The sequence below is a fragment of the Poecilia mexicana genome, unplaced genomic scaffold, assembly GCF_051168715.1.
Source record: "Poecilia mexicana isolate PSO_F unplaced genomic scaffold, ASM5116871v1 scaffold_4, whole genome shotgun sequence".
Classification (NCBI taxonomy): Eukaryota; Metazoa; Chordata; class Actinopteri; order Cyprinodontiformes; family Poeciliidae; genus Poecilia; species Poecilia mexicana.
In genome coordinates this window covers 10031223-10044705 of record NW_028263373.1, presented here as the reverse complement: position 1 = coordinate 10044705, position 13483 = coordinate 10031223, and the positions used below count along the sequence as shown (strand labels likewise).

The window sequence follows — 13483 nt, the reverse complement described above, 5'->3', positions numbered from 1 at the left end:
GTCATTGGAGGTTTCCCAAAAAGGTTCTGGGTTCGATTCCTGGCCCCGGTCTTTCTGCATGGAGTTTGCATGTTCTCCCTGTGCATGCGTGGGTTTTCTCCGGGTACTCCAGTTTCCTCCTACAGTCCAAAAACATGACTGTCAGGTTAATTGGCCTCTCCAAATTGCCCTTAGGTGTGAGTGTGTGTGCATGGTTGTTTGTCCTGTGTGTCTCTGTGTTGACCTGCGACAGACTGGCGACCTGTCCAGGGTGACCCCACCTCTCGCCCGGAACGTTAGCTGGAGATAGGAGGCACCAGCACCCCTCCTGACCCCACTAAGGGACAAGGGTGTAAAGAAAATGGATGGATGGATGGATGGATGGATGGATGGATGGATGGATGGATGGATGGATGGATGGATGGATGGATGGATGGATGGATGGATGGATGGATGGATGGATGGATGGATGGATGGATGGATGGATGGATGTTTCCCCCGTTTAAGCTCAGATAATTGAAGGAACCAAGAAGAAGTTCTGAGTTTTAAAAACACAGCTAGAGCAGACGGACAGTGTCTATATGTAATGTCATGAAACAAATAAATAAATAAAAAAGGCCTCTGCAAAAATCTAACTTACTGCTTGAGGTATGTCTGGAGTTGCTTTAAAATAAAGTAATGCATCACTCCTTAACCCATTCAAAGACCATTTAGAGCCACCCTTTCCTGCATATTGGTGGGAACGTGGTATTAACTATCTTGTTTAAGAGCGTTTTGACGTGCAGCACGGAAAGAATCTGGAATCGAACTTGCAACTTTCAGATTTCCTCTCTTGCAGTTGAGTCGGAGTCTCCTGTAGATTGTTGTGGTTCTCAAACTTTCTACAAGTTCAGCTTGAGTCACTCCAAGATTTTTGAGGTAATTTTTGTCATCACAGTTTAATTTGCTTTAGTCACAGTGTTTTAATTAAAATGTAGAGTAGCATTTCACCCATTTGTAGTTATTTTACTAGCCACTGTGAATTTCCTAGGAGTTTAATCTGGAAAAAATAAATAAATACATCATAGAAAAAAAATTATTTATACCCAGGTCAAATGTTCATCCTACAATGTAGTGTAGTTAGCTATGTTTTGCAATACACTATGTGCAGACTTTTTTTTAAATTTAAAATAACTTTATTTTGATTTACCTGTTCAAAAAGTCCCAAACTCCAATCTCTTAAATAAGATGTTTATTTATTTTTAATTTTTTTAAAAAAGATCATATTCACTACAATGTGCAAACAGCACAACAGTGTAACTCTAAAACTTCAATTTAGCCTTTACCTTCACCTCAAACATTAAAATTAGCAGCTTTTCAAAATTCATCAGAACTGCTTGACCTGAACAATACATTAATAAATGACAATATATTGATTTGGCAATGACATTCATTTAAAAATAATAAAAGTGTTGTGCAAAAAAAAAAAAAAAAAATCAAAGAAGCAAATGTGAAAATCATTCAAGAACAAAATTATAGCATGAAAATTAAATGCTCTGATTTAAAATAAAACAAAACAAAACAATCAAACAAACAAACAAACAACAACAACAACAACAAAAAAACATTCAGCCAGAAATGCATTCAAATGGCGTAGTAAATAAAAAATCCACTTGGGGGCAGCAAAGTTCATGAAGTCGGACAAGTGCTTCGCGCTTCTTGTTTTTTTTTTTTATATCATATTTAAGAAAATCTAAAGCAAATCTCTCCTGTTTGGGTTCAAAAAAGGTTCAGAGACCAGAGAAGAAGCTGTGGAAAAAAATTCAAATCAAATAATCAGAAAAAGAAGATTTGGAGTGCATGAAGGGTTTGTAAACTTGTTTGACAGACAGTTATGTAGCCTTTTGATATCTTCACTAAGATGGTCGAGAGAGAAATTTTCACAGAAAACATAACAGTTGAAAGCTGCTGCTACAACCAATAAGCAAATAAATGCTATAATTCACTGGCTGCCATCTGGAAAGGATATGAAGAGGGGGTGTGGAACGCGATTTTATCTTTTTACACTGAAGATAACAAACTGTAAATGTAGAGAATCCCAACCTGTTAAAAAGAAAAATGAGAATATGAGGAGAAATAATGGAACAAAGACAAAAAAAAATAAAACATTGCGTAGGCCTCTTTGTCACGGCATCAAACACAGACCAGATACAATGAATTCCTAATCAAACAGCTCAAAACAAGGCCAGCACAACAGAGCTTCCAGCGCATGTGTCCAATTAGCATAACATGCTGGTTGGCTGTGTGAAAGACACAAAGACAGAAGGAAAATATCAAAACATGCCTTAGCTGTGACACATAATCAAAGGGTGGAAGCTGCACCATGAGAGGGTGTTACATTACATTACCCCTTGATGTCATGACAGACATTCAGAAGTGGGGTTGGTGCAGAGACTTCAGCTGGTCACTGTGCATGATGTGTCAATGTATCATCATCATCATGCATGCAACAAGATGTTCACGTCACAATGGACTATTATGCAAAAATTGGGCAAATGAAAACATCCATCTATCCATCCAGCCAAGTCCAGAAATATGCAGTAGACAGGAAAATACAGAATATCTGCAAACTTAGTAAAAATGGAGGAGGACATGAAGAAACTGATTATGTGTTGTAAAATATTTACCTGCTTCTTCAGCTCCACTCCTTCAGACAGAGGAGTGGCAACAATATAAGAAAGTCTTGAGGTGTATCGGTACTTACACAGTGAGAAGAGTGGTTGCATTTTGAAGAAGGGGGTTGGGTGCAACCTCGTAATGTGCCTCAAAGCAGAGGAGGAGCCTAGTCAAAGTCCAGGACATCCCTCTGTTTTGGGTTCTACCATCATTTTCAGGAGGAACATGGACAGCAGACATGGACAATGAAGTCAAATTTAATTTGATAGTAATTCAGTGTTTTCTAGACTTTCCAATTGCTAATAGCACATTAATTCTTTATTTGTCTCTTTTTTTCAGGGGCATTTTTTTTTTTTTTTTTGTAGTTTAAGACTATAGTTGGTGATGGGGAGGCTGAGATATCATGACCTGATAAGTTATTTCTTACCATAAATGAAAGTAACTACCTGCTGTATCCTAAAACCTAAAATCGTACATAATCTACTCTCAGCTTTGATGTTTATCCTTTTCAACTTTTCTTATTGGGCGGTTGGCTGTAGGTGAATCGCCAGGTAATGTCAGGTAAATTTTCTTGCTCTGTGGGATTTTTGCTGACTAAGTGAGGTAAGTATTTTTTTTGGATGCACTTTAAACTTTTAAGCTTAATTTTTCTTGTTGTTTGCACCAGATGGTAAATGAAACACAGAGAGATTGGGTGCACTCTTCACACGCTTATTGATCCCACAAGTTAAAACCCGTCAGATTCCAGGTGCGCCCATGAGTAGCAAACAGGTGGTGGAGCTTCGAATGGACACGTCGATGAGTTTTGCGGAGCGTTGAAAGAGTCAACATTTAGCCAACATGCAAATCAGTTATGTCGAAACTACAATTAGTAATAAAAAACAAATCATTTCGCTGTTGCCTACATTTTTTTTTTGGTAGTTGACAATCAATCCTACTGCACCACTGCCTGAAACAGCCTGGTTTACTCCTTTCAATGGGTTCTGGGTCTCCTCTTAGAGGGACATGCATGGAAATGCTCCTTAGGGAGGCGCTCTCTCGACGAGGAGCAACCTCAGCAACAGGTTTTTGGGAAAAAAAAAAAAAATCCTACAGTAGGTTCACTTCTCAAACCCATGTGAGTAAAAAGGTTAAATCTGCGTTTTGAACTGCTCATTTCGAGGAGGATTGGAGCTCAAAATCGTCTGCTATACATTCAGACACTTTAGGTGGAGAGAAGACAAATTACCTGCTGTAGCACCACTTTAGTAACTTGACCAGACCGGCCTTCGCTCTGTGCACTCTCAAAGGGTTTTGCCTGCGATGGGATACTGTTCATAATGAACTAGGGAGAGATCCAGGACAGAGCCTGATGTGATTTGGTGAAATACATCCTTCTGAAGGGTTTATGAAAACTACAGGAACGGGTTGTACCGTCTGTGCTGGTGTGTTGACTCACTGAATGCAAATAGGCAGTGTTGTCCTACTCTTCCTCTGCCTCCTACAATCAGCCGCTCTCTGTTGACGGAGGAGAAGACAAACAGGGATTTTATGGCCGCTGCAGCCAGAAACTCGGACAACACGTGTCATGCAAGCGGACGTTTATGACCGGATGAGAGTTACAACTGTAAATTCACCCACTGAACGCGAATGGCTAATCTATACAACCGGTTCGTTTACCTTTCATTTCGATGATCTCAAAGCGGTTTTTGAAGCATTATTTTTTTAGAACTGCGATCCCTTTATGTGTTTTGTTTTAACTCACATACAGCATATCAAGTTGAATTATTCTCCCTCACGGCATGTTCTCCTACATCTCAAATCCACATCTCTGGTCATCTTCACATGCCGCTCACTTAATCACCCTCAGGGGGCGCTATGGAACCATGTTACAGCGCTGGTGGCCCCATTATTACAATTTAATGGTTTATGTGAGTGAAGAGGCAATGTTCCTCTCTAGCTCTCCTCCCTCCCAGCCGCACAGAGCTGTGTGCTGCTCTTATCTGGCCAGACCTGCTGCAGGAGCCAACCTGCAGTGCATTAAACAAGTCACACACGCATACACGCACAGGTGAAGACACACACACAAAAACAGCAGCAGCGTGAGTATGCGTGCGTGCGTGTGTGTGTGTGTTTGGAAATGAGCAGAATAATGAAAGAGGAGTGTGAGATTGTTAAAAGAAAGGAGAGGGGGAGTTTATCAGGGGGGCTGATTGGACATTGTAGTGTATATTTGTGAATAATTTATCAGAAATTTTACACTAAGAGAAAAATGATGAAACCGTAACGCAATGATGACGGGACCTGAAGACGAGGCGTACGTTGGCTGGTTTTAATTAAGACATACACAAACTGGGTTCTGATATTCAAATCAAATTCAATTCACTTTATTTTTTTATACTTGTTAGCAGGCGGCAGAACAAGACAGAGCTCTCCTGAGATCTGCCACACGTCGATGCTAAAATCCTTGTGCGGCTAATCGGAAAAACCCCATACAGATTAAAACATAAGCAGAACAACATGTAAGACAAGAGCAACAAAGTAAAGTGCAACACCCTAACACCAATTAACACCACTTCGCCACCTGAAAGCTGCGCTGCTTGTCTGTTGGCGTCCTGTTCCTGCGGCGGTTCTGAAACCGATCCTGGACCGAGGTGCAGCGTAGCACCATATACGGAGTCACGATCATCGTCGAAATATTAAAGTGGGCAACAACCCAAAGGTTCAGCTGACATTGATTCACTCTCTGCATGCAGATGTCCAGTCTAGCAGGCTTCCACTGCCCTTGATGCTCACACTTGATATGGAGCTTACTGTAGGGAAAAGGAGGCGTCGAGACTGCAGCCACCGGTATCAAGACTGACAAAAATTACAGTTTCAAAACAGCTAGTCACACTTCCTTTACAGTTAAAAGTCATTTAATTGAGATCCATAAGGAAGTGACCAGAAGGCCTACCTGTTGCTGTGCTCTGCCAACAGCTGGCTGACCTGGGATCCATTTTTTTTTTATCCCATTTTTACAAGAAAGATGAATTTATCTGTTTGGAGATTTTCCCAGTTGTGGAAAACACAGATAATAATGATGAAAAAAATCCTTGGAGAACCACCCAAAAGGGCGTTTTAAAGCTACGTTTGGTAAGCCAGGAGCAACGTGCCTGTAAAGCGGCATGCTGCTAGCTAGCTACGCGAACAGCCTGACCATGTCATGTAACTTCTATCAGCTTCTTATATTTAATAGTTTTTACATGTCATAAAGCGCTGAGCAGCATAGAATAAAAACATAAAATCACAGGACACATTTTGCACAAAGCCACGGCAAGTGAAATTATAAGATCCTGCGTAATTACATAAATACTTTTACTTTAAAAGTAGCAATGTACGTAAAAGGGCCCAGGCAAATCTCAAACGACGGGTTGTTTATATTTTAAAGGATCAAGTCAATCAGCCGCACACAACCTGAAAGGGTTGACCTCCTTTAGTCATCAGTCTGATGTGTGTAATAATCAACAAATGTTGATTTTGTGAACATAGATAATGACAGACTGAGTGCTCAGTGAGATCGGACAGGCAGACTGGTGCCTGACCATTTACTGTTTTACAAGCAAGGGCTAATATTTCAAAAATAAACTCTGAACTCAAGGGAAAGCCAGGGTAATTAATACGAAAATACTTTTCTTATGTTACTTTAAGAGCAGAATGTTAAGAATGTATTATATTTGAAATAAAAATGACTAATTTCAGTGTGTGTTTAGTCTACGTTCTTGTCTAAGACTACACGTCTAAATCAGAACAGTAACTAAATGCTATTGAAACATTATTTCAAATGTAATAATCAATAGATTGTATTATTTTAGCAGCAGTATGAGTAATTTCAGCTCTTTTGTTTTAAATGAAAGCAACTAGATCATGTTGGACGTTATATTTAAATTTTTTTGGTATTTTTACTTGAGAAATACCAAGATGATTGGTATTTCTTAAGATGATTGTTTTGTTAGACTCTCATAGCGTCTCGTGCTGAATTGTGATGCTAAAAAATAGTTATTCACAAGACAGTAACACTTAATTTCATCTATATGACAATACTAAGAAATAACTGCATGTTTTCCGAATATCACGCAGTCCCTCAAGTGGGGACACTACACTGGTCTTCATATCCCCTCACTATCTTTTGCAGGGCCCTCTGCAATTAATGCCTTGTCTACCTCTTTGTCTACTTTAAATTTCAGGAAAGTACAGAACAATAACTGGGCCTACTTTTATTTGTTTGATGAGTTTGCCTGCCGTAATATTACAAATAAATACCGAACAACCTAAATCTGAAGTCAGAAAATCAGATTTAGTTCTTGCTTTTGAAAGAAAATAGAAATATAAGAGCTAGCTAAGTATGAAACAGCCAATTCTGCATTTGTTTGACTTATGGAAAGTGTGAGTGAGAAGTGCAAAAGTGAATCTGAATTAGTGTCAGATCAGTTTTTGGTATGGTGGAAAGTTTTGTATACTTGTTGTAAGAGGATGAGACACATTTAAACCCTCTCCATCAACATCCCTCTATGTCTCTCTGTGTGTGAAACGCTTTGTTTCATGCACACCCTCACACTAAGACAACCAGCTAAGACATCCATCCATCCATCCATCCATCCATCCATCCACCACCGCCAGCACCGGACTTTGTTGGAGCACCAACTTTATTTTCACCACGATATCTGTCACGAAACCGCACAAAACAAAGAATCAATCAATTCCGGGCACTTTTATCCCCCCATCTTTCAGCCTTTCACAGCCGCAGCAGTCATGCAAGTGCACATGCGGACACAGACGTGTACGTACAGCACGGATGCTACCTGGACTATTAAACTGCGAGCAGCCCGACACGCCGCTCTCTCCAAACTCAGCGCGCAGGCATGAAGCGTCGGTTTCAAGCTCCCCTCTCTGTGAATTGATTCTACTATGAGCCTACACGAACCTCTGCTCTCCGAGCCGGGGAGACTCGAAAAGAAAGGACAGAAACCGGTTCTGGTCAGAAGCGCCTCTTATTTTACCAGGTGTAAAAAGAAGGCTAACAGATTTATTCAATTATGTTTAGCGCGACAAAACAAGATAATTCGTCTGTTTCAGTCGGATTTGCGCCGGTTTTTATTCAGCGCCACCCCCGCGGCGCTGAATGGAACATTCCACAATTTATTCCAGGGAAAGACTGACAGTTTTTTGGGTCATGAAGCAGCTGTTGAAGTCAGCGGCCTGTCCCCCCTCCGCTGGAATAAGAAATTAGTTCATTTTAAAGTAAATAACTAAAGCCCGTGGCCGATAAGGAGGAATTATAGAATGACTCGGCCCCCAAAACATTTAAACCTATAAATACGATCCCCCCCACTACCCCCATCTCCTCCCTATGCGGCTGCATCATATTATTAAACAGATTGGTGCCAGTGTAACAATTATTACTAACACAACACTGTGTATACTAAGCAACTTATGGAAGAATTACGCTGTGCGTGGTTTGGTTGGTATATGTGAGCATTCTAAAAAGGACCTAATGCAAATTAACATTTAATAATATGAAGCTGATTTTCAGTGGTTGGAATGAAATTTAAAGGCCCCTGGAGGTGATATAATGAGGAGTTTATATAAGTGTTATTTCCATGTTGCCAAAATAGGTTCCTGCTGTTAATGATACAGCAATGATAAAATGGTGTCTAATATTACGCTACCTTGTTGGAATTTCATGCTTGGTGGGAACTCGAGTTTTTCCACAGTGGGCTTTGTATTACCGAGGCTATTTTTATTCAGAAGTGTGACATAAACGAGTAGAAGAAGTGTCATAAGTGAGCGATAATTGATACATTTTTACTCTGCCTTACTTATGGTATAGTTACTTTGACTGGAAACAATTTACATGTTTTTTTTATTTTATTTTGTGAAACACATACTCAGGATGGGACATGTAAAGCATTTCCCGGCAAAATTAGTGTTGCAAAAATAATATGGTACAAGAAGGAAACATGTTGTAGAGGTCTAAGTGAATGTTATTTTACTACTTTGCTGCTGCTTTTCATCATTGGGTATCAATTAATTCTCAACTTCTGCATTTATCCACCCAATGCAAATGGAAGTTTTAATGTTTCCAGTATAACATTAGAAGAACTCTCTGATGTTTACTGGAGAGACTGTATTTTAAGATGGTTGGATGTCCACCAGGTGTTTGACCCACCCACATCAGCTGTGAGCTTCAGCCTCTCAGTGTTATTTAACTAAAAACCAACTTTGCTGCAGGTGTAAAACTGCAGAAGTACAACTGGACATTTGGAGTGAAGGAGAAAGATGACTCAATCTGCCTATTCAACTTTTACATTTGAGACCTGTAGAGGTAAAAAATAAGGTTCAAAATGGCGATCTCCATGAATTACATAATGGCCTCATGAAAATATAGGTTTGATTCAGAACAGTTCTGGGTAAAATGTGGGACCCATATGGGTCCTTAATGTGTTTTGCAATTTGAACTAATTTTCTTAATACCCATTTAGTAAAGTCCTTTGTGTGTACAATTTCATTCCCTCTTTATTAGTCACCTTACCTCAGTTTCCCTGCTCAGGTAATTCTTCAGCTGCACCATATTATAACAGGTATATAGTCAGGTATAATCACCTTTATATTTTTGTGCAATAAAGTGGTGATAACAACCCAAAACTCGCTGTGACATGAGATCTTTCTGTGACTGGTAGATAGTAACTTAACAAAACGTCAATTTGAAAAATTTTAAGTATTTTGTAGACAATAACACAGCAGTGTTACTATAGTTATTACTCGTCCTAAACTTTTATATAAATTTATTTAAGAATTTAGTACATTTAGTGAATTCCTGAGTATAAAGCAAATTCATGAATGTATTTATCATACACTTTAACTCTCTCTCTCTCTCTCTCTCTCTCTCTCTCTCTCTCTCTCTCTCTCTCTCTCTCGAGTTTTTTATGTTGTTGACCTTTTCACAACAGGCTCAAAACAAAAGCCATCTACTCCTTGGACATGTTCCAAGTTTTAAAAGATTGTCCTTAAAGGTGATGTAATTAGTGACATATAACTACATTCAGATTTTCTGGAGCCTGCAAAAATGTTACTACAAAAATAGGAAATTAATGAAATTATCACGGAATCAGTCAGGTGTGCCTCGTTAGTCCAGAGCAGAATCACATTTGGCGTTGATTCTCAGTGTTTGGGTCACTTGGAAGCACAAATTTTGCAGGAGTCTTTTGTTAATGTGTTTCGACCGACTGGAATCTCTTGACGGTCCCGAAGCGAACCGATGCATTCCAGAGCGAGAACATGGAGTCTCACCAAGCGCTCTGAGACAACACATGGCATGGAAAACCACTGCTGCCTGTAGAGAATCACACCATGTCTGTCACACATTTAACTAAAAACTAACTTCACTACAGGCGTAAAACTACAGCAGTAAAACTGGACATTTGGAGTGAAAGAGAGAGATTATCCAATAAAAATGTTTTTTTGGCATTGTTGCGTACCTGACTTGGTCTACTGTGAGACCAAGCAACAGCTAAACTCATCTGTAACCTGATTGGATTGTTAGATTTGAGATTGACATGGCGTTGACCAATCGGCTGAAAGGGAGGAAATCCTTTTCGGAATTCATTCTCGCAAGGGAACTCGAGCGGAGAGTACCTGAAAAAAAAAAAAAAAAAAAAAGTCACCAAAATGTCAAACCTATTTAATTGGTTTTTAAAATACACACATAAATTCTTTGTGACAGGGTTAAACACTGTAAAAACACCATCTTAACATGAGGATGTTGTTGGCATCAGCGGCTCAGCCGAAGCCACCCCGCAAGAAGGTGTCGTAGTCAAGCAAAGTGCCAGACAAGAGTGAAAAAAAAAACAGAAAAAGCATAAAGCTAAATGTTGAAATAACAGGGGGAAAAAATACAAAATTTGAGAGAAGGAGAATGTAGAAGAGCAAGACAAAGTGTTCAGTTTGTCCTCCGGTAGCCAAAGCTTGTAGAAGCATAACAATAGAGATAACTCAGGATAACTTAACCTGCTCTAACTATAAGATTTGTGATAAAAGTAGAAGGGGTCAGCGTGTGCCTCACGGATTAAAACTGGGAGCTGATTCCACAGGACAGAACCGGGTATCAAAAAGATGCTGCTCTGATATTATAAATATGTTCCTTGTAGAAGCACCATGAGACTGAGTCCCTGAACTTATGCACCGATAGGTCTGTACCTATTATTACCTCTGGAAAAACTATTTTTTTATCGTCTCTGAGCTGCTTTATTATCTTCCGATAACTAAACTGAACGGCAAAAATGAATTTATTTAATGTAAAACAAGGACTCAGAATTTGTTGTAAGAAATAAAACATTTATGTTAACATTTTTCAAGGTAATAAATACAGAGCTTCATGTAAAAGTCTTCATTTATCCTTCATTATTGTATTTTCATTTCTGTGTGGCCTTTTCACTTTTTCTGCACTTCTTGTACTGAACATTTTCAAAGGGAGATTCTTTTTGATGTTAAAGCCATTTGAGATCTATTAATTGACGACTTTGCAATGAGAACATTTAAAATGAGGTGTTTGGGTACTCTGGTAAAGCCACAAAGCTAAAGAGACACAATTTGCTCCAATGTGTTCAGTTGAATCTTTGAAAAAAAAAAAAAAAAATTGCTATATATATATATATATATATATATATATATATATATATATATATGTACACACATATATAACTGCTAGAAAATAGCATTTTAGCACCAACAAGGTAATTTCTAAATGCCTGGTACTTCTCTTTTATTACTTGTCTATTGTCATTGTTTTTCTAAGGATATTGTACATGTCATGAAAATGTGAGGATAAAGTGGCCAAAGCAGTACAAAAATCATTGAAAAATCCAAAGAAATCATGAGGATGTATTGTTCAATGCTACTTTAGAGGAGACAAGAAAGAAATTACACGGGAGTTAAACATTTTGCAGGGTACTTTCAAAAACGTGTTCTGGATTTCCTTGACATCTTAAATATTAGTTTTGTGCCAAAAACCAACAATATTGTGACATTGTGCTGAACAAACGTAGTTGAATATTTATTACTATGTTACAAACTAAGAAGTAGATTAAAGTTGGTTGCTGACGATCTACACTGGCTTGTTTGTACACCCAAATCCATTCACTTTCTCCACTTTGTACTCCAGACTCCTCTGTTTAATATTCTCCTCATGACTTAAATTGTTTTATGTTGTTAAATGCCCATCTGGGGAAGTGCATTGCTAATTAGCTAAGGCTATAAACGTTAAAGTGTTCTATTTTTGTTTATACTTAACACTTGTCCCCATGCAAATAAACAGTAAAGTAGAAAGAAGACTTGTCCACCTAAGCCAGCGGTCTCACATTTATTCCTTCCTCCATCTCTTCTTCCAGTTCCCCTCCCACCGCCCTTCCTGTCTGCCCAGAGTCACCAGTCATCCACCGGCATGCGTCCCTCCTCTGGTTATAATTGAGATCATATGCCAAAGCCGGCGCTGAAACCCAACACGGGACGTCCACATCAAATAAAACCTGCTGTCAGCAGCGGGGCCCGGCTCCACCGAGTGAAACCATATCTGAGTCCGCCTCACCAGCACGCCATAAAATGTTAGCCCAGAGGACCGACAGACATACAGACAGATGGACCACACCTCTGTTAAAGACATTTAATTCTCCGTCTGTAAGGCTGAAGGTTCTGTCACGTACGGGTTCAGGTGTGCGTCAGCGTCTGAGGGGGAAGTTCTCTGTCTTTTTTTCCACTACTTGCTCTGTCAGTCACACACCAAAAAAGGGGGATCCTCAATGCTCAGTGTTGAGGGCGGCGAATGACTTGCTGATTGTTTCAACTTTTTAAAATATTTACTATACACACATCTTCAATGAATGAACTGAATTACCTATTTTATTTTCTGAACAAGCTGAGAAGCTACTTGTGCAAAAAAATTTGCAACATAGCAAAATGCAAACATGCCAGAATTTTGTATCTGTCTAATTCACAAAGTCTTCGCCTAAAGGAATATTTGTTGCTGCTAAGCTGATAGTGGCTCCCTGTGTATTGTGCCTGCATCTGGTGGATAATCCATTGCATTTTTTGTTTATTTTTATATTTATAAAAATTGCAGCCAGACAGATTAGTTGTTGTTTGACTTACAGGGTGAAATAGTACTAGTATCTTGCAATCAGTGCTAATTCTGATGCACAACAGGAACAAAACTTTGTTCCACTGCTGGCTTCACTATAATATTGCACTGATGTCATGCAAGGTATAATTCATCTTCTTTCCTCTTATATTTCCATGATCTCTTGAGTGAATTGCCAAAAACTTAAAACGTTTTTGTTGGCACCTAAGAAAGCAAAGGTTATAATTTTTAAAATTTCAGTCTATCACATTCAGAGGTTAGTAACTCAAGTGATATAACTCTGCACATAAGACACGCCTTACCTGGCCAGGAGTCATGATTAGGCCAAAGAAAATCCCAATTCTTCCAGTGGGAGAAAACCTGAAGAGCCTTTTCACATTTCCTAAACAAAGACAAGATGCAGTGGTGTCAAACAAAGCACAAATGTTTCTTTTCTGTTCCAAAAACATCTAAATTACTTGCTGATTTACAACAGCCATCTGCACATAAATTTTTTTCAATAATACAGTGAGACGCCGTTCTAACGGTTTTGAGGCGAGTTCTCCGTACTGAAATATACTGAGATCTGGAGCTTGCAGTGAGGAAACCAACTTCTCTTTCTCTCCTTAATATTTGCGACTGGTGTGTTTGTGTTGGATTTTTAAAGTAAAAACAACTGCGACTCGACGCTAAGAGTGCAAATTGCTTTCGCCGGATCCC

The 13483-nt window shown here is 39.1% G+C and overlaps 1 long non-coding RNA gene across 1 annotated transcript; it reads right to left on the bottom strand.

The window, feature by feature from the left end:
* Positions 1-8436: 8436 nt before the first annotated feature.
* LOC148159928 (uncharacterized) lies at positions 8437-13168 on the bottom strand. Its single transcript, XR_015762757.1, has 2 exons — positions 13087-13168; positions 8437-10287 (listed from the first exon to the last, which is right to left on the bottom strand). It is a non-coding gene; the product is annotated as an uncharacterized LOC148159928 (long non-coding RNA).
* Between the last annotated feature and the right edge of the window lie 315 nt (positions 13169-13483).